This window comes from Notolabrus celidotus, chromosome 1 (genome assembly GCF_009762535.1).
Source record: "Notolabrus celidotus isolate fNotCel1 chromosome 1, fNotCel1.pri, whole genome shotgun sequence".
NCBI lineage: Eukaryota > Metazoa > Chordata > Actinopteri > Labriformes > Labridae > Notolabrus > Notolabrus celidotus.
In genome coordinates, this window is record NC_048272.1 from 34,855,584 (window position 1) to 34,877,021 (window position 21,438).

At 42.4% G+C, this 21,438-nt stretch overlaps 1 protein-coding gene across 2 annotated transcripts in view; it reads left to right on the forward strand.

The window, feature by feature from the left end:
- plxnb1b (plexin b1b) overlaps window positions 1–21,438 on the forward strand; it is a 127,646-nt gene that overhangs the window by 21,947 nt on the left and 84,261 nt on the right. Inside the window, exon 2 of one of the 2 annotated variants that reach the window (XM_034681524.1) lies at window positions 1,788–1,858. The exons of the other annotated variant lie outside the window; for it this stretch is intronic. The gene's annotated coding sequence lies outside the window, so the exon portion shown is untranslated. The remainder of the gene's footprint in view (window positions 1–1,787; window positions 1,859–21,438) is intronic. 2 annotated transcript variants of the gene reach the window in all.

Genomic DNA, 21,438 nt, shown 5'->3' on the forward strand with positions numbered 1-21,438 from the left:
TCCTGGGTGTGATGTCCCTCTGTAATAGCATTAGAAGGTCGAGCGAACAAGCTATGTCACCAGTTGAGTCACTGTACATTTCCTAACAATGGGAAGCTGGCTGAATTTGGCACAGTCCCTTTTTATTGCCACAATTGGAGCCATTGAGGCTTGAATGCATCCGGATTGAAGTCACCCCCTTAATGTGCTCTTACATAAGGTTTTTCGTTTGGCTTGGCGGCTAAAGAGCCTCTGGCTAAAAGGCAGAGCTTTACTTCATTCAGTGTCAAAAAGCTGAATGAAACACACTCAAAGTAAAGGTGCTCCAGCCTCCAGGCGTTCTGATAACTCTACTCTGTTTGCTCAGCCTGATGAACCATTGTGTGATACAAGTTGACTTTAATCCATGAATAGGAAACTCACTGAAGGGAACAAACACTAGAGAAAAGACTGCAATCCTTCCTGTTCCTGTCATGTCAATACTATCAGCCCGTCAATCTTTGCCCACAATTCCACCAAACTGCTCTTTGCACTTTCCGCTTCAAACTTGTCGTCATGCAGCTCAGCTTCAGGGCCTCACCCCGCAAACAGTCTGGGTCAAAGATAAATGAGAACAAGTTAGATTTTGCATCTGCGCCAGCTTCTCACCTGAGGGAATCACTGTAAAACAAGACCCAACGCATCCCAGACAGAGGCCAGAGGTAGGAAATGTGGGATCAGCTAGCAGAGGGCCATACGGTTCAAAACCACACTTTTTAAAAGCTTTGTGGGTGGATTGGAAGAACTCCAGGTTTAACCAAGTTTCATCCAAGTTAGGACAGCATTCCTGGACAATGACTGTCATTTGGATCTCCTGTGGCGAGGGAATAACACTGCTGTGGCCAAGACACTTTTATGTCATTGTAACTGTTTTCCAGAATCAGGACCATGGAGCTTGTTTTTTTTTAGCTTGGATGTATACGTTCAGATGTTTAGAACATTTTGTGTTTTAATATTATGTTAGGCCTGACTTAGGCTGACAGGTATGTTTATAATTTGAAGACCAATGGTATTTCACTTTCTGAACACAAATGGCGGGAAAAGAACAAGCCGTACCAGTTATGATGCAATAAGCCTTTCAGGGTATATTTGTAAGTTTTACATTTATTAGTGCAGGAGAGGCCTTTAATTTCAAAGGTTACTTTCAATTAAAGCACTTTGAATTACTCTTTTGCTGCCTTTCTGGTGGTCAAATCAAGTTCGGTAACCAAAGATTGCTATAACATCGATTAGTCTTTGCTGAATTTAATCATATCCCTTACAACGTCATGTTATTCTTTGGGGAAGACTTTCTTTTCCACCTTAAGAACAGCAGGAATAATATTTTGCCACTCCTTTCTCAATTCTGACGATTCTGTCGCCACAGTTTTCTAACAGTCGTCATAAAGGGCTGCAGACGGGTCGTGTCTGATGTCGTGCCAGGCCCTCTTCTCTGTGGCAGCCATTTGTCTGGCTCTTAAAAGGTGACTTTTGTGGCTGCTCTTCCCTCGCCATGCTCAGCAAGGTCTTTGTTGTCACTGAACAATAGCTGCCTTGTATAAAGAAGAGGAGCCCTCACCTGCATAGCATGAATTAAGGAGACATGGCAGGCATTGCAAATGGTTTTAGCTCACTTTGTAGAGGAGACTCTGACAGCCAGACTCCTGCTAACATCATCTGTTTCCACATTATGGTTCCTCAAAGACACTTTGTGTTGTATTCTGTGTCATGCTTTTTGGGGCTTTTATAGAAGAAAGATGTAAAAATGCTCTCTACTTGTCTTCCTGCAGGTTTGGACAAATCCCCATGGGGGTCGTAGAGGGATTAGGATTTGGAGGAAACCAGCACTGAACTCTCATTGGTAGGAAACTAATTCGTCTTCCTATGTAAAGTCAAGAAAATGAAGCCCACGCATCTTTTTATTTCATAACAGAGATGATGCTTTCTTGAATTGCTGATATTAAGATTTGAGCAGAGGATGATCAATCAAGCCTCTTTTACTGTTTCCTTTAATTCATCTGACTTAAACAATGGCTCATGGGATTTGACTTTGCCCTCCTGTGTGTCAAGTCCACTTCCCTCCAAACTGCAACCCACCACAGTCAGCAGCTATTTAAAGTGTCAGCGGCTGCTCCCAATTACTCCTCCCCACGCCAAACCAGAAGCTCAGGCCACGCAAACGGAGGCCTCCCTGCTGCGACTTTTATCTGTTTGTTTTCATATTTCCTTTCCCTCAGCCAGACCTCCTCCCTTGTTCTCGAACTGTTTTTGTCTTTGCCAAGGATTATTGTGTTTTTCCTCCAGCTGACCTTGGTTACATAAACTGAAGCCTAATCCCCCTTCCTTATTTCTCCTCCTTGTCCAAGTCCTCCTCCTCTCTGTCCCATTGCTCTGCCAGGCAGCTATCCTCTGGGCGCTCCCACAAAGCCCAGTGTTTTGATTACATTGTGAAATATGAGCCAGGACTATTTATTTCCAGGCTTGGGTAGAGAGTGGAGGACCTGGTTGGAGGATAAACCAGAGAGGGAGAAGCCAGGAAGCAGTTGTGGTTGAATCAGGCGGATGGTGTTGGTGGGTCAGCCGTTTATGTCTTCTCATAACCTTTATTTGTGGGCCGTGCATCCAGCCATCTGTTTCATATAACCAGAACTTTCAGGGTCGCATCCCACTGTCAGCAGCTTCATAACATCAACCCATTCATTCAGGTCTGGCTTTAACAGGGCAGGGGACTGGCCCTCTGGTTTCAGACACCACCCAAGTGTCCTTCAGCTGGAGGACAGAGGATTAGACTTAAAAAGTGAACCGGAATAAAAGAGAGCTCTGAGTCTTGAACAGACGGTGGCTGAAGAGTCTTATTCACGGAGGGGTTGAAGTGACCATGAACGATTGTTTGCTGAAATAACTTTGAGTGAAGTAATGTAGAGAACTTCACCTGCTCCCTCAGTTAGCGGCAGACTTTTGTGAAATATTATTTGCAGCAAGTTCAGCAGTCCATCCAAAAATAAAACTCTGTATTAGTAACTATGTTTGAAAGATACTTTTCTTCAGAGGGGGCTGAATGTCACAGAGTGGGCAGGAAAGATCAAATCTAAGAAACAAAGATACAGTTTTTTATCTTTGTCTTGAAGAACATATTCTCCTTGTCCTTGGTGTGGACTCATGCAGGACTAATGTAACACTATCTGGTCTTTCTTTGCTTGTTTGTCCTGTTATGCACTACTGGCTGTTTCTCCTTAAATGTCTCCTGCACTATTCACCCAGCACTACCTTTACTGTAAATGTTGACATGCAGGATCATTCAGTGGCTGACTTAGGCCTGCAGTAATCCATAACAGCAATAATTGCCATAAGATACCACCTACTGAAGAGGATCAGGGCCACTGAAAAACAAATAATAAGGTCCAATATTTTTTGTATTATTCTGATAAAAAAGTCAGAATTCTGACTTAAAATTCAGAATAATGATAAAAAAATATTGGACCTACCACCTGCACTCTTGTTCACCTTGTGTCCACATTAACTTTACCTATTTTCAACACTCAAACACTGCAAACACATCAGTTTCTGTAGAGCGGTATTTCATTATCTGGAGATACACACTGCCCTCCTCTTCCAAAAACTTTAAACATCGTCTTCAGCTGGTTACACAAACACACACAAGCCCTCACTCACCTAATTTGCTACCACAGGTCATAGTCTTGACCTTGTGTTACATGCAAAACATACAAGCCGTCTTGCTTGCCTGCACACAAAAGCTACACAAACTTTTAAACACACACACCTTTCCTACATGTGACTTTGAGTCCAGTTAGTTTTAGTGTAGTGAGGTCAAAATCTCATTTCGCTGTCGTCATCTGTAAATTACTGGTTCCCTGTTCTTTGAAAATAGAGTCACTGCACACTGACACAAACATTCACACACACACGCACACTCACACATGCACATTCACATAGCTGAGGCTACCGGAGATGAGAAGCCAAGCATTAGATTACAGGGAAATGATCAGCCAGTGTAGACAGGAAACTCTGCAGGAGAGTGAAATGTGTGGTGTATTTTAAGGTGTGTTGGCTTCCTTTCTGTGGGCACACTCAGGAACAACCCGACACTGTGATGGTGTCCTTTAAAAATACTGCACAGTGCTTCTGTTTGATAGGATGCAAAGCGAAGAAAGCATTAAAGGAAGAGCTGAAAACAAGACTGCATTCAGAACCCCTGAAACCACATTGAAACCAACTGTCTCTGATCTGATTTAGCAAAAGGAAACACAAATTGGATCTTCTGTTTGGCTTCATTTTGGCATGATTCATTTTCAGTTTGGTTGCAGGCCAGAGTCCATTATTGTAGCTGTCCTGTTTCTGTCAGACTGAGGCACAGGACTGGTTTAAAGCCTCTGGATTTGTATTGAAATAACACAAATGCACACATGATAAATGAAGCCCTTTAAAGTATGTTTAAACCTGAAGCCTTAAAAATGTTTATTCATTTTTGAATGGAGAGTTCAAAGGCTCTACTATTTAAATCACAGTTAGCATGCACACACAGGGGGAGCTGAGATCCTGCCGGCATAACATTACCATAAAGGGTTTTCACTAAACTCCTGTGGCTAAAATCATACAATTGCAGCTGACTTCTCTTTTTGTCTAACTATTCACATGATTGGTTTATTTAATTTGTCACATTATACATGTAACAAATAATATCTAGGCCAATTTAAACACACTGTCAGGAAAGTTTCAGAGAATTAAAGCTCCAGTGAGGAGTTTTTGCTGTTCGTGAAACTTGATGAAGTTAATATTGATGCTTCTTATGACTAACAAAAGCAGACCTCTATGACAAGACATTTGCTGTATAGTTATTCGTCAGTCAAATTGATCAACTCTGCACATCTGAAGAAGCCTTTTTTTTTCTTCTCTGTGTGTTTGAGCATGAAAATAAAGCAGGGTGAGATTTCTTGTTTGAACACAACTAACGTAATGTATAAGACATAATAACAAAGAGATGAGAGGTACAGCTGTGTCCACAGGAGGCGACAGAATAAACACAGGCAGAAAGATCCTCACAGGAGCTTTAAATGACAAGGTCTGATGCCTTTTAGATGCCTATTTACACGTTTATGAGGCTGTGTTCACACTCTGCAAAAGTGACCTAAATCTGATTTATTTAGCTCATAAGTGACTCAGAGCTCATTTTTATGACAGTTTGAACAGCACATGTCACATGGACTCAAATCAGACTTGGGCCACCTTCACATGTGCCTCTAAATCAGATACAAGTCGTATCTTTTGCAATGGGACCTCAGGCCGGTCATAATCCATCTAATGTCTCTTAAGTGACAAGCAGACTGGGGATGTAGAGGTTAGACAACGTGCAGAAACTCGTCCCTGTTTCCAGCACCCCGACTCCTGCAGGCATCTTTGAGGAGATGACTCTCTTGAACTCGAGGCACTGACAGATTTAGTCAAAGGGTATCGTTTGACATCCTGAATTTTGGTAGAAAATTAGTCTTTGTGAAGCCACTGGTGTCCTGAGCCCACAGCACCTGGCTCTGACTCTGAATCCATACACCTCTGCATTGACGACACTGACGTTACTCTTTCTCCTCTCCCTCCTCCTCCTCTCTGTTGTTTGATTTGCTGGCTTCAACTGCACATCAACTTCAACATGAAACTGTGTTAAGTTCTGTGTACTTTGTGCTGCAGGTATCGTCTTTGTTGTTGTTGTTGTTTAAGCATGCAGGTCAGTGCAAGACCGTGACAAGTTCCCATGAGAATCTGCCACAGGTCACACTCAGAGGATGAAGATGGATCTGAACAATGAACTTGAATTGAGCATTTGAGCTTGTAGTGTGAAGACATAAACTAAAAGTGAGCACGCTTTGAAACTACGCTCATCACAGAGATGCAATGTGACGAACTTCACAAAAATATGATGAGCCCTGAGCCCATATGATCGTCTAAAATCAACATGTGCAATTTGATGTTTTAGTATAAATCCAAATCAACCCGTAGATAACTAAAGCCCCCCACCCAACCCCCACTGTACCTCATAAGCCCACCTCACTAATCCATTTTTCTCAGCAATGATCTGATTTCACAAGAACCATCTCATTTCAGCAAATGATTTGAATCCTGATTGAAAAAGCTTTACACGGCAGTCCGGTACACGTTATTTTGATTGAAACAAAAGGCATTATATCACAGCTGTTGCCAAATATATACATTTGGGGCTTGTGTGTGCTGCTCTGGCTGGTGGACAACAGGTTCACCAGCCTGCTCTGTGACCATGTGTTACAACACATCTGCTGCTGCAGGCCTCTCTGAACCTTTGCTCAGTCTCGGCCCACACGGACCTCAGCTTGGAGGGACAGATAGGGGGTGCAGATTAGCGTGCTTTTAAGCGTATCAGACATCTTAACTAACATTAGGGGGTTTGATGAAGAATCTGGAGTGATACCAAATAAACCTGCTTAAATGAGCCCATACTGCGTCACCAGATTAACTCAAGTCATACGCTTCATCTGAAGATCGCTCAGCCGCTGAAAAACTGCAGAGTTGGCCTGGAAGTTTTGTGCGTTCAGTGAAACACAGTACTCGGTTTGTGCGGGTCATTTGTTTCGCGGTGGGTGAATAAAGTTTGCAGTGTTTTGTCTGCTCAGACTCTAAAGAAGGTTTGGTATGAGGCAGCTATTGGCTGCTCTGCGAGGTGTGTCTACTGCTCCACATGAAGCAGACTCAACAAAGTGGAAAGCCCTTCTCAGACTGATGTTAACTGCTGCTGCCAGAAAGTGACTGTGACTGCAAGCAAGGAGAGACCTGCTAATGACGAAAGTGATGACGGTAGTCCCTTGTCACATACCAGTGCAAGAGCCAGTCATGCAGGGATCAGTCATTTTTATGAAGAGAGTGTTGTTTCGGAGGGCAGAGTGCTGGACTGATTGTTTTCACATTAGTCTTTTAGTCTTTGAACCAATTAAAGTCAGGGCACAGCCTGTCTCACAAGATAAGTTAATAAACATCAGTGGTGCTCTGATGCCTCTGTGAGCTGATCAATGTGTTATTTAAGCTCACATATACAATACCAGTCAAAAGTTTGGACACACCTTCTCATGCAATGGTTTTTATCTATTTTAATTATTTTAACATCGTAGATTAATACTGAAGACATCAAAACTATGAAATTACCTGGTTTGGTCATAATCTGGATTACAACAGTAGTCAAATAGGGTTATCCATTGTGTACTAACCCTACCTCTGAACAACACAACTGATGGTCTCAAACACATTAAGAAGGCAAGTCATTCTACAAATGAACTCTTGACAAGGCTCATGTTAATGAGAAACCATTCCAGGAGACCACTTCATGAAGCAGACTGAGAGAAGAGTGTGCAAAGCTGTCATGAAGGAAAAAGGGGGCTACTTTACAAAATCTAAAATATAAAACATATTCTTCTTTGTTTAACACTTTTTTGTTCATTAGATAATTCCATATATGTTCTTTCATAGTTTTGATGTCTTTGGTATTAATCTACAGTTTTAAAAATAATTAAAATAAATAAAAAAACTTTGAATGAGAAGGTGTTATCAAACTTTTGACTGGTAGTATACAGCTACGTATATCAAACTGTTCTGTAGTCACATTACAGAGCTGCTGATCCAGGCGTGGTTCAGTGTAGAGACATTTCTCACCTTTGAATAAAGTAACAGAAACAAGGAATCATAAAGATGACATCACAAATGATAAAGTCCCTTAGAACAATACTGGAGTCATTGTCTGCTTGTTAAGCACTTCATGCTACATTCACATAAACTCATGCAGAGGGTTGACAGTAACTTGCTGTATCATTGGACTTTTAAGTTGAATGTCAGAGCTCTTTGAAAACTTGTGCATTACCAACAAGTTTCCAACATATGCAGGGTCCACTTTGCACATTTTGCAGGCAGCTCTGGTCTTCCCAGGGGTAGAAATTCTCTCAGACTAAGAAATATTAAGATGCAGTGGTGTTGCATCAGTCTCCATTTTGCTATGTTTTGTTTACCTGTCACTGCTTGGTCGCTGCTATGCATGTTCAACTCTCAGCAGGGAATAAAAGGATTGGAGACCATTCACCCCTTGGCATATTGGCTCTGGAAAATGATGTCATGTCCTCTCACATCATGAGAAACCTGAAGATTATGTAACCAGCTAATTATTGACTATTCAAATTCACTCATTATTTTGTTGACACTTGGACTAATCATCATTACTCTAACCCAAAGATATAAACTATGTCATCTCCTGGATTGAAATATTCAACCAAATACAAAGCAGCTCTCCTCGTGATGATAAACCAAAGCGACCTGGATGTTTAGAAGTTCACAGTTTTGGTGTCCTTTCTTTCCGTCAGCCTGTTTGTTGGTTTTTCCCGTGCCCCTCAGAACGTATTGTTCCTGTGTCTTCTGCTCCATGTGAATACAGAGCAGCTTTGATCTTTAACTTTAGATCTCCCGGCCTTTGTCACGTTGGTCACCTGCCTTTGTTTACATTGTTCAGGATCAACCCTCCTCACGCTCCACATGTGATAAGTGAAATCTGACAGTAAAGCGACTCTGCTGCGGTTTCTCTTCAGAATAGAACGTTGCAGTCTATAATATATGTCCTCCTGCTATGGATGGATAGAACTATTTTTAAAGAATTGAAGAGTTATGTGAATGGGGAATGCCTCAACACTGTTACTGCGACAGACAGAGACTAAGTTTAGCAAGTTCCCTCCTGAATCATGAAGCTCAGTGAAGTTTTATTCAGTAAACTCTGATATTTTCAGCAGACATAAGTTTGCCTTCTTGTTCTTGTGCGGCTCTAAACAGATTTGACTCCCTCTCTCTTTAACCCACAATAAATTACAAAGCAAAGATAATGGTAATGCTAAAAGCTGTGTGAGGATTTATAAATAGACGGGTTGTTTTGCCTCTTGAGGAGATGAAAGTAAAAAAAACAAACAGCTCATTTCCCTCTAGAGCTAAACTCCTGGGATGTAATGACTTTTCTAATCAGCACATAAGTGACTACTTAACCAAGTCCGTCAGTAGTGCATCAATTATCACTCTGTGTCCTCTTGTCGTGTGTGTATCCCTGAAGGATGTGGTCATCTCAGAAAGTGGCTGCTAATCATAAATCCATCCCAGGAGGACTGTAAATCAGTGGCAGGCCACTTGTTCCCAGGGACCAAACGTTCCTCATGACAAAGATGCTGCTTTCCCTCAGAGCAGCGTCGGGCTCCTGTGTTTGCTTTTGTTCCTTTTTAGAGGTAAACCCAACAAATGAGGTACTTTTCTTTGTGTTTCCTCTCTCTGTTTGACAGTGCATGAAAGGGTTAAATAAGTGATGTAATGCCAAACACAATCGACCCCTGTGTCGCCGCATCCTTAGCAAGACAAGGTGACTTTCCCCCAGCGAGGCAGCTGGAATCGCCCGCAGCAAGCTGGACAATGTAATCAAATCATGTCATTTAGTCGTCCTTTTGTCTTCTTTTTTGTTGATTGTGTTTTTGTCTCAGGAGCAGCATGATCTATGCCTGAACTTCACATGACTTCCACCATCAAGACGGACAAATGAAGACACTCATTTCACTGATTGTGTCCTCTTCTTTTAAATTTAAAGTCACCTACATTTATCTCCGGCTTCCCGGACAAGCCGAGCACAGTGCAGAATCTCAATCACTGCTTGACCATCTCCATGACTTTCACTCCCTGATGGAGGGTTTTCAGCAGCCTCCAGCTTTTTTCCATTTAGTTCCATATCTAATTCTAATATCCTCCTCCTTGAAGATGCTCCACACCTTCAGGACATTAGACCCCGGCAGGGTTGAGTGCTTTCACCGGGCAGTCTGCACTTCTTTGATGTTGGATCCCTGCGCTATCAAAAGTGGGGGAAACCGTGAAAAGGTGAAAAAAAAGTGGGTCATCCCTTCCATACTGTGCCTGGCTTTGAAAGGAAAATGCTGGAACAAGGAGGCTTGGAGTGGAAGAGCTTTTAACCAAAACATCCCCAGCTACAAAGAACTTTGGTTTAATTGATGTGATCCACTCCCCAGATTTGTGCATGCAAATTTGTCCAAAAGCCCTTGAGAAAAAAAACACAAGACAACAAAAAACACTTCAGCACACAGTGTTTGTAGATTCTCCTCTCATTAGGCACCCTCAGCTGGGCCTCAGCGCACACTCAGCTTTATGCTATTCAAATGTATTAAAATGAGAGGGTACGCCATTTGCTTCTCTGCTGTGGTGCTGGAATTTGGTTTAGGTTATTTGCTTGTTCGTTGGTGAGCCTCGGGGCTCAGCAGCTGTGTTAATTTGCTTCCCCATCTGTTACGAGATTTGAAAAAGTGTCCGGTGTATGTTAAGTGTTAAAGGTTAATTCAGGCATTATCAAACCGTGTCCTTCTTATCACTTTATTAAGTCCAAATGACTTGAAAGGTTTTGGAATTGGCTTCATGCAATTCCTGCAGGCAGACTGAGGCTGTTATTCAAAGTGTCTGTCAACTATAGACTATAAAGGCCCATAAAGCCCCAAAATATAATTTTAAATAAATGCCATACCTTAATAAAAACTGTCTACCTCTTTTAAAATGTTTCCAGACACTAAAAATAGAAATGTAAGCGGTCATGTAAGCGGTCAGCGGACACATTTTGATCAGATGCATTTGCCACGAATTAGGTTGGAGCCAATAAATAGCCTGTTTCAGGGCTATCGACTGGAGCCCTGCCAAAGCTTCTGTCATTTAAATCCTGTTATGTAAAGACAGGGCCCATCTTTAAAACACACGAATCAGCCCTTAAAGAGTAATCTGACTGAAGATATTTCAAATATTTTGTTTGAGTTAAGATAGCTTCATTACATTTCCACCCAGCCAGACACATCCTAACAAAGGCGTCTCTTCCTTCTTTCTGCCTCTAAAACATTCCCATCCTCCACCTTGTCTCGTACCCTCACCTTTCTCATTTAACCAGCCGTCCTCTGTCTGTTCTCCATCCCTCCCCCTCCATCCATCCGAGACGCAGTAAATTAATAGACAGACTGAGAAAGAGCAAAGGAGAAGAGAGACAGAAGACTAAGTTAGCTGTGGAGAGAGAGAGAGAGAGAGAGGCATTACAGGGACATGCAATGAGTGAATTGAATGATGAGATGAAGAGAGGGAGAGTAGATGGAAAGAGACAATGGACAAATTAGAGAGAGAGAGGCCAGATGATACCCAGAGGTACAGTTAAACACACATATGAGGCGGATCAATAAGGTTTTGCTAGTCCCTGGGGAGCGAGTTTGACCCACTGACATACACACATCCTCACACAGTGATGAAAGAACAACACACACACCATTTGGCACCCTCCCCCAGCTCACTGCATGCACATTTACACACAGACGCCATCGCTGGTCTCTGGGGGGGAGGCAGCTGGCAAATTGGAACCCATCCTCACTGTTTCCCTCCGCGTTTAAACCACAGGGCAATTAAGCATTAACAGAGAAACCAAAGCATGGAGAAACCACAGAGCAGTCACATGAGCAGGCTTTTAGAAGTGGTCTGTACAATATCGGACCTTCTGCTGTTAAAACGAGTCGTGGGAATCATCACTGGATGTAAGAAGGTATTTATAGAAGCACAGAACCCCAACCCCCTCAAAGTAGACATGTCATCGCAGACAGGAGCTGTGCCAGTGTGGCTCTCCTGCTCCAGGCTCCTCTGGGCATGGTCTTGCAACACTGCTGTATTAAAAGCACCTTTAAGTGCAGCTTTGGATTTATTACAGATGCAGCCCTGTCACAGTATTGAGCACACTTTCACGGTCGTGTCATGCAAGGCAATATTCCACAACGCACATCCCGTAATAAAGAGAGTGAAGCATACCCCTAAAACAGCTCCTTTATACTCACTGTAATAACTGAACACTACAGACAGCTGTGATGAAACATGCTGAAATCAGGTTTTCTTACACACATGGGGATGTGATCATGTGTGCCTTCATTCATCAACGTCAGAGAGCCAGAAAGTGCTTAAATGCAGAACTGCAAAAAGGCAAAACTACTCAAAATCAAATTCAAATGTCCAGGTCAGAGGAAGCACAGACCTCAGCCTCACACGCCCAAAGTGTTTCACATCATTGGCCTAAACTTATTCTGTAAATGAGACTATTCAATAGAACATTTTAAACAATTACGAACCAGTTGTGTGGCTTATAGTCTTACATGTGTTTGTCTTGAATTTGGGATGCAGTGGTTGAAAAAATTCAGTTGAATTAACTTTCAGTGACAGCAAAGAGATGCAAAGCTGCCATGTTTGGGTGCAGGTTCCTTTAGTGAGATGAAATATGATCCAGGATGTTCAGCCATGACTTTGTGGTTTTCCAGGTGCCAATGCAGCAGTATATGATACAGGAATTCAGGGCTCTTGGAAGTCATCACAGCAAAAGTAATTCTATCTTTGCTCTGAAAGCTGCAAGAAGGAGTTCAGGTGACAGAAAAATAATGTCTGAAGAACAAGCGCCCTCACAAATTTGGCGCGAAGCCCTGACACATCAGGCAGTGGATCAGCCATCAGCCAATGTCCGGTGTCAGTGTGTCTGCTAGCATCTGTGTCTCTGGTTTCTGCTGTGAGCCCTGCACATTTTTAGTAACCAGCTGTGTGGCTCTGTAGCCTTCTGATTCATGGCCAATTAAGCATGCTCAATTGGCAGTGGAAGAGGAGGAACATTGATTGGCTGTTGAGATTATTGAATCAGTGCACAGAAAGTAAAGGAAAGCAAGAGAGTGATTTACCCTTCCTTCTTTCATAAGAAAAAAAAACAATGGGCTGATGGGACCGGTGGGATTTGCATCCTTTTATCAGACTGATGAGAAGTGGCTGTGTTACTGTGGGGTGAGTGTTGAGCTAAAGTCGTGTGCACATAATGACTATTTTGATTGTCGACTAGTCATTGATTATTGAAACCATTATTCACGTAATCAGATAATGATTTGCCAGTTAAGTAATGGTTCTGATTTAGTAATCATTTTTTTAATTTAACATGAACCTCTCAGCAAAGATGGTGTGGATGCAAGATGTCTCACTCCTCAGACGTTCAACTCTGGAGAAAAATTATTACGTGCTCACACAGCGAGAAAAACATGTGCAATGATGTCACCAATTAATCATACCTTAGCACATATGGTTGGAATATGAGGCTTTATTATAACAAAGGTTTGTGTTTCTGCAGTTCAAGGTTTTCTGATTTCCCCTTTTTTTTAATGCTGATTACAGCCACCTGATATGTTAGAGAGTTATTCCTGCAGCATGTTCCTCTAGAGCAAATCATTATTTCATGTGTATTTAAAGGCAGATTTTTGATCCTGAGTGAAAGTTGTTAGCTTGTATCTAGATTTTGTTCTCTGATAAGCTTCTTGAATCCCTCATTGTTGACGGTGTTAACATGAAGCAGGTCTTTTGTGTAAGATGAGATTTTCACGATGGTCACGGTGGACACTGGACTTGTTAGACATGCAAGGTAGAAGTTGTCTCTGTGCTCTTCCTTTACACACATCCTGAAAGTAAATTTGATTCAGTGTATTAAGTTAATAGTTAAAGCCGAGTTGACACAGTAATAGACTAACGACTCTGCTTTGAGCTGGTAGGTTTCTTCAGTGTCGCTCTCGCTCATTTCAGCTGTTTACATTCCGCGCCAAACATCTTTAAGCCCCGCCTACCTCTCACCCTGCAACATGATTGGCTGCTCAATGCCGTCTTCTACTTCTGATAATTATCGTTATTGAATTATCGCCCAGCCCTATGTTCCTCTACAAGGCTAGCTGGCTACTGACTGCAGACTTTGTGGTGCGTTCAAGTGCAACATCTCTGCCCAGAATCAGGCGACATCAGGCGACACAGCAGTTGGCCTTAATTTGCTCTCCTTCTTTGATGTCTTCTGGGTGTGACAGGAGCTTTAATGTGCCAACAGTGCTTCCCTCTTAAGACCAGGTGCCTGCTGGACCTAACCTTGTCAGAGGACCGTTAAGACGTATTAGAGCAGGTTCTGTGTTTGATGTTGGCTAGAGGAGCACTTCAGCTCTTACAACCTCATGTTTTAAATGAAATATCAAACATGTTTCGTAACAAATGGGATGTCCCAGATGACTTTGGGAGGATGGAGGGGCAATTAAACAGGGGCGTGTAGGCCCCGTCACAGCAGGGGAGGGCTGAGTCTGTATAATGACCTTACGAACATGCCCACTCTCGATACTCAGAAGCGAGCAGAGCAGCCAATTGAAGCTAATGTTAACACAGCCTGAAGGAGGGTGATTGGAAAAGCAGATTGCTCTTGGAGCCGCTTGTCTTTGATTGTGTTTGTAGAGCTCTGAGCTCTGGCCCGACCACCGAGGACTCGCTGCTGTGAAGAAGAATTAATGAAGACGTTTGGGAATCGAAGCCGCAGTGTGACTGTGCATTTTTGTTAACATGTTGATTAGCTGTGTCTGTGTGTGTGTGTGTGTGTAATTGCTGGTCTCTGGTTTATTGCCAGCTTGTGCATCTGTTACCTGACACCTTCAAAGCCAGCGGATCCAAAGGACCAGCAGCCTGTGAAACCAAACACACTTTGTATCCTCATCTGTTGTTTACTAGCTGTGTAAACACACCTACATGACAGCATGAGGAGACACACAGTAAATCTGAAACTCCCCCACTCTGAAGCTGCAGCTGTACTCTACCTGTCAGCAGCTGAATATCTCCTCAATGTTATCAAACTGTTCTTAAAATGGATTGGAGTCTAAACTCTTCCAATTTACTGCCTAAAGTACACGTGGAGTCTTTGCTGGTGTTGACATGTGTACAGCATCAGTCACGGCGTTGCTGTTTTTCCTTTAAGTCTGGCTCTATCTGAGCCGGCCAGCAGGGAGGACAGAGTAATGACTAGTACTTAGGCAGCTGTCAGGCCACTGTGCAGATAACAGTGAGGAGGAGAGACTGTGGAAATAGACTGTCGATCCTTCAATTTCATTCCCATAAGAAGCACCTAGAATACACTCACATAAACACACACTCACAAACACACACTAACACACACACATTCAGACAGGAAGGAGTGAGATAAAGTACCAGGGAGTTGTTGTGGAGCCTTAAACCAGCAATCCAAATATTTTTTGTGCCATGTGGGATCCAGACAAAGAAATAAACATGTTGTTCTCTGTGGTGTAAGACTGAACCACATCAACACATGCAGAGCTACTGTAAGAAGCCAGTCAATCCTTTTAATTAGGTCTCGCAGATTTGGGACACTGAGATTCTAAAATCCTCTCACTTGTTTTAAATGCCTCCGTGCTGGCGACAGCCGTCGCCTTAGGCTTTGTGTTTCCGTGTCAGCTGTCCATCGTTTGCATCATTGTAAGCACAATATGTCAAGAACACTTAAAGCAACCATCTTTTCATTTATAGCCATAGATCAAAGATGCATAAGCTCCATCTGACAGTTTCACCAGCACTGCATGAAAGGATGAGACGTGGCAACCAATTTAACCTCAAAGGTTAGAGAACAACTTTCACTTGACTTAAAGCTCCTGTGAGGAGTTTTAAGCTCGTAGTGAAACCTCCATGTGACCAACAAAAGCAAACAAGACCATCAGTGACCAGATTTAATGCTTAGAAATTATTTCATAGGTTGTCACTCTGCTGTAGGTTCGGTGTCAGAGGAGGTGACAAACGGAAAACTGGGGAAACTTTGGCTATTATTTACATCCCATTATTGAGGATACAGGATAACCTGGAGGAACTTGTTTTAAATACACGACCAGGATGAACTCCTGATGAAGGGAGAAGAGTCTGGTGAGGGAGGACGTGACAACATGTTTTTGCATTTAAATCTATGCTACGGTGTTCTCATCTCGAGAATGCCTTCTCCATCCACCAGACTGGATGTTTTGATTCATCCTGTCACATGTCGCTTTCTAGAGTTTGCACTGAGCGCAAGATGTAAATGTCATCACCCTGCCCACTCACTTGAGGGGAATTTTCTGCAATATTTCCTGCTGTGTTCTCACATCATCTCTCCCTGACTTCATGTAGGAATGTCGCTGAGGGGCTGGCTGGAAAACATCCCGGTGAAGTTGGGGTGAAAAAAGTGGTTAACATTCATGCGGCTTGAAATTTTCAGGAAGTTTTGAAGGGTTTGTGGAAATGTGAATACAGCTGTAGATTATATTAAGGAAAATTCACACCCACCTTGACGTCATATATTGATTTGTGGAACCATTTTAGGAAAGCCACTATAATCTGGTGTTTTGTTTGTTCAGATGGACTCCTCTTTTAAACTGGATCACAGTGTTTTTTTACTTAAATAAAAATTCTTAAGTTATACAGATTTAATAATGTGAGGCATTAGAAAATATTGCCAAGGCATTACATCACAATAAGCCATTATACCAATGTGGGCACTGGCAGAGCGTTTCTACAGCTGAATTTAAATTTCCTGTCCAGAGATCTGACCAATGAAAAAGTATTTTACAAAGTCTCTTTGCATTGGTGATTCCTGGTTAATAAAACTTCTGCTCTTCAGCAGGTACACTATAGGGGCGGCTCTCCTGAGGAGGCCACCTGGTCTATCATCTCACCGTCATGAGTTGTGATAAATAAAATGCAGACGAACTTTGCATAAAAAAAACATAAGTATTCAAAGTAACAGAATTTGAATAAAGCATTAGTCTGTAAAACTAGAAATCAGAGCCAGGGATGTACTCTGTGAGAAACTGTAACTTTAACAGAGAAAGCTGATACTTCCCCGTCACTGTGGACAACAGCACAGAGAGATGTGTTTGCTGATCGTCTATGGCACCGTCAGGGTGTGGTTGTATTCACTGGCAGGAGTTCTTTGTTGTCTGATTGTGTACTTGTGGTCAGAAACCACACAAGCATGCACACAGACCTGACAATTATCCTGTTTCAGCCTGCAAGAAGAGGGGCTGCAAAGGCTTTGATCCTGCATGAGAAGGTGGAGGCTGATTGTGTAGTGTTAGCTGATGCTCCTCTCTGTGTGTGTGTGTGTGTGTGTGTGTGTGTGTGTGTGTGTGTGTGTGTGTGTGTGTGTGTGTGTGTGTGTGTGTGTGTGTGTGTGTGTGTGTGTGTGTGTGTGTGTGTGTGTGTGTGTGTGTGTGTGTGTGTGTGTGTGTGTGTGTGTACCATTCATCCCTCTCTATTGATCTGTTAAGGAGCTCATCTGTGACACAGCTGGTGATAAACACACAAATTATCAAAATGTCCAGTGGTTGAATTGGTGTGTGATTTTGTGTTTTCAGAGTGTCCGTCCATGTGGTCAATAAAGAATGATGGATGGACAAACTATCGAGTTAGCACCAAATAATCTTGTAATGAAATCCCGGCTTGTCTCAGATTCAGACACAGAGAGATTTTTTGATGATGACTTGAGCAGCTCAGATCAATAAATAGCTCTTAGGATCATATCTTAAGTATTATTGACCACTGAGAATCCATCATCATCAATTAAGATAATGAAGTATGATGGAGTAAATATGATTCTGGAAGATGGACTATTGGTTTGATCTTTAAGGGGTTACTTTACATGATGCAGTTATTTTTAATGTGAATAGTTAAAATTCACGCATAATTTGGCTTCGCTCAGATGCTTTTAAGAGTTTAGTTTTTAATTCAAGAGAAAAATTGACTTAACATTGTATAGAAGCCTCTGGAATTTTTTCACCTTGCCAGTTCAAGGTGGGACTGTTATTACGTCTCGTCTGCAATGAAAAACCAATCATAGACTTCCATTGTTGAAAAAAAAAAAGTCTGTGTAAGAGTGCAAAACAACTGCAGTACCTCGAGTGTCCACTTGAGGCTGTCCACAAAAGCCAAGAAATCCCTGTCAGGTCTCATGTTGAGGTAAAGATATTACCATAATGCATCTGTTAAGGTAATCTTAAAAGGAAGGACTCATACACTAGTTTTTAAGATAAGGGGCATGGCTGAGTTGACATGTTGTTCTCCACCTCTTTGCCTGTTCAACTTGATTTAAAGTCAGATTGTGTCAGCATTTTAAATATGGCTTGCACAATCTTTGCGCTTCAAAACGTCTATTTGGAAACCAATGGGTGATGCCACAGAGGCTGCATGATTTATTCACCCTATGTGTAAGACAGAGTGTGACGGTGTGGCAAAGTCGTGCTATAGAGCTGGAATTGGAGCAAAGCTCCCTATCTGTGGGCCAGTCCTGCCTCATTCACTGCATCTCATGGCATGGCAAGTGAAGGAGCAGAGGAACTTCAGAAGTTTCACTCCATTCTTCCCTCGCTGATTTTCACCGTCCACTTTTATTTGAGCTGCAAACTGAACACACCGTTTTTGTGCATTCTAGGGTCCTACAGCTGGCGAGTGCCAATATGTGAACTGCTTCATAAACGAAAGTGCAAGTTAAAAATTGCACTGGCAGCATTGGAATCTAACTGACCCAGTAACAGTCTGTCTGCGTAGTGAGTGTGGATTGAACATGCGGTCATCACGTGAACACGCGCAACTTTTTTTTTTCTTTTTTCATCAACCAATCCGCGCACCACGTCCGTGCCAAACCGTGGGGAGGCATCCGTACGGATCAAGGATCAACGATGATCCGTTGCATCACTAGCTCTGTGTGTTTGTTCTCCTTGAACTCTTTATTAAAAAAAACAGTTCAAAAGTTCTTATCTCCTGTCATTGTTCAGACAGACCTTTCAAAGCATAAATCACAATGTCTGCACTCGTCTGCCCCTTCTTTTGCTACTTATGTCACTGCAAATTCAGAATATTTTGCAGCTTGTATTGAACCAACGCAAACAAAAATGATGCTGCAGCGAAACAAAGCAAAAATGTATCTCACAATTTATCCAGAAAAGCTTATCAGGGTTTAACTTTTCTTCCAGGTCAGTTCAGTTTGAGTTCCTTTTGACTACAAACCTGAGAATGAGCAGCTGTGAAGATAGAAAACACAGGCTTCAGTTTGAGATACTGTCACACTGTGGTTGGGTCGTTAGTCATCATATAAGCAGTTAACGGGCCTTCTTTGTGAGGACTTGATTAGTGATCGTCATTTTTGTCCATGAGCATACACATACACAAACACACACACACACACACACACACACACACACACACACACACACACACACACACACACACACACACACACACAAACTCACGCACATAAAGTAGTCATTGTTGGTACCAGTAGGAGACTGATGGGGGGTGGGAGGGTCTCTATTGTGTTTCTAATGTAGAGGTCCATCCTTTATATAGAAACAGAAGGGATGGGAGATGCTCACACAGTATCAACAAACCTCTGGCACACACACAGTGAACTCACACACACACACACACACACACACACACACACACACACACACACACACACACACACACACACATACACATACACATACACACGCACTAACACGCACTAACACGCACACATGCACACACAAACCCACATCCTCCTGTTTTTCCCAGCCACCGGGGGAGGAGGACGTGGATGCAGAATGGGACCACTGGTGCGTTTTGATTGCCCCACAACGGTTGGGATGAGTCATAAATCAAGCCCATGACCTGTCCCAGCCCCTAATCATCCTCCACATACACACTCACCACTCTGTGCTCCAGAATGCATTTTCCTGTCCTGACTTTGGCTCGGTTTGGACTGGTTGCACTGGGAATTGGCTGGGGCTGTCATTAAATGCAGATGGAGGAGGGGTTTGGATGCACCAGTGGCCCCTCCAGGTTTATCTCTGAGAGAACACCATGGTATGGATTTTCTCTGGGTGGAGAGAGTCGTTGGTTTTACCTCCTGGTCCTGAAGGAGGGAGCTTGTCACTACCCTGAGCTGGAGGTGCTGTGTGTGTTGGAGGTTGTGACACACACTGACACCTTGTCCTGCTTATCAGTGCACAGGCAGCTGTGGAGCTCACTCTGTATAATATCATTGATCTTGTAACCAACAATGTTGAACCAGAGCTCGGTCTTCAGAGCTTCCTCCTCCACACAGGGCACCAGACTGCCACCAATTTTCAAGTGTGCTGGTTAAAATTTAACATGGACGTGTGCATTTTAGCAGCACCATCTGGTTACACATTCGCTAACATGCTAATGTAAAAATTTCATGCTGTGCTTTTTGACTGTGCACTCTGATACCCATCAAATGTTAAGCACTGTAATGTTGGGTTGAGCCAGTTTGGAGGTCTCCCTGAAGTGAAGGGAGGAGATGTTGCAGTAGACGGATACAGCCTGCTTGTGTTGCTGGTTTGGAGGATTTAATGACACTTCAAGATTCAACAGCACTGCTGTAACACTGAACCCTGCAACTACCTCGTACTGGTGTCCGAGCGTGTGACTTTATATTGCGTTACAGTTTTGTAGATGCACAAGAGTCACATCATGTAACTTACACATGCTCAGATGTGCACATACAGCGCTTTTCTGGTTCTGACAGTGACACCATCTCACCTCCGTTTCAACTCTGTTACAACCTCAAGTGCTGGTGTAACCTCCCCCACCATGACGCCTCTGTGCGTTTCACACAGCAGAGGTGTATCAGTCCTGTCTTAATCAAAACATGTAAAAGGGGCTACCATAATGTGCATCATAAGGTTAGCGATGTTGTAAACAGACCTTTAAAAATGGACGCTAAAGGGTATCTGAAAGAGTTTCTAATCGGATGTGTGAACAAAGTATTGAACGAGCTACTTATAAAGTGCAATAAGCTACCTGTAGAATAAGTGATACTACATTAAAAGAAGCACCACTGCATGAGAGCTACAGCCCACATAGAAATGTAGGAAGCGACAATCTTCAAAAATAGGTCAAATTAGTCACATTAATATCACTGAATAAATTTAAGATGATCATAAAGAATGTGGTAACAGGCATGTAATAGTTTTTCTTGAAAGCCTGCTGTGTATTTAAATATGTTTTAGAAATATTGACTCTTGTGATTTGTCCGTGTTGTGTTGTTTTTGTAGTTCTTTGTATGTTTGTTACTCTCTGATGCTGCTACCTTGGCCAGGTCTCTCTTGAAAAGGAGATTTCAATCTCAATGGGACTACCTTGTTAAATAAAAAAAATATATTGTTTTAAATAATAGTTATATCTACACACATTTCAGGCAAATTATTTACAACCATACTTTGGTTTTGAACAAACTTTCATGTTATTATAGATCTACTAAAGATATTTTTAGAGTAATCTAAACATTTCCAATTTTCCGCTGTTACCTTTCCCGCCTCATCCCTCACATACTTTCTTGTTACAGGGGATGTGTTACCAGTGGGCCTCTGTGTTGTGTTGTGTTGTGATTGGGGATAATGATGCTGTGACATAAGTATTGTCTTTCTTTCTGCACCCCTGTTTATTCTGCCATATTAGTTACAGACAGGCAGAGTCTTCATGTGAATATTATAGCCCGCTCAA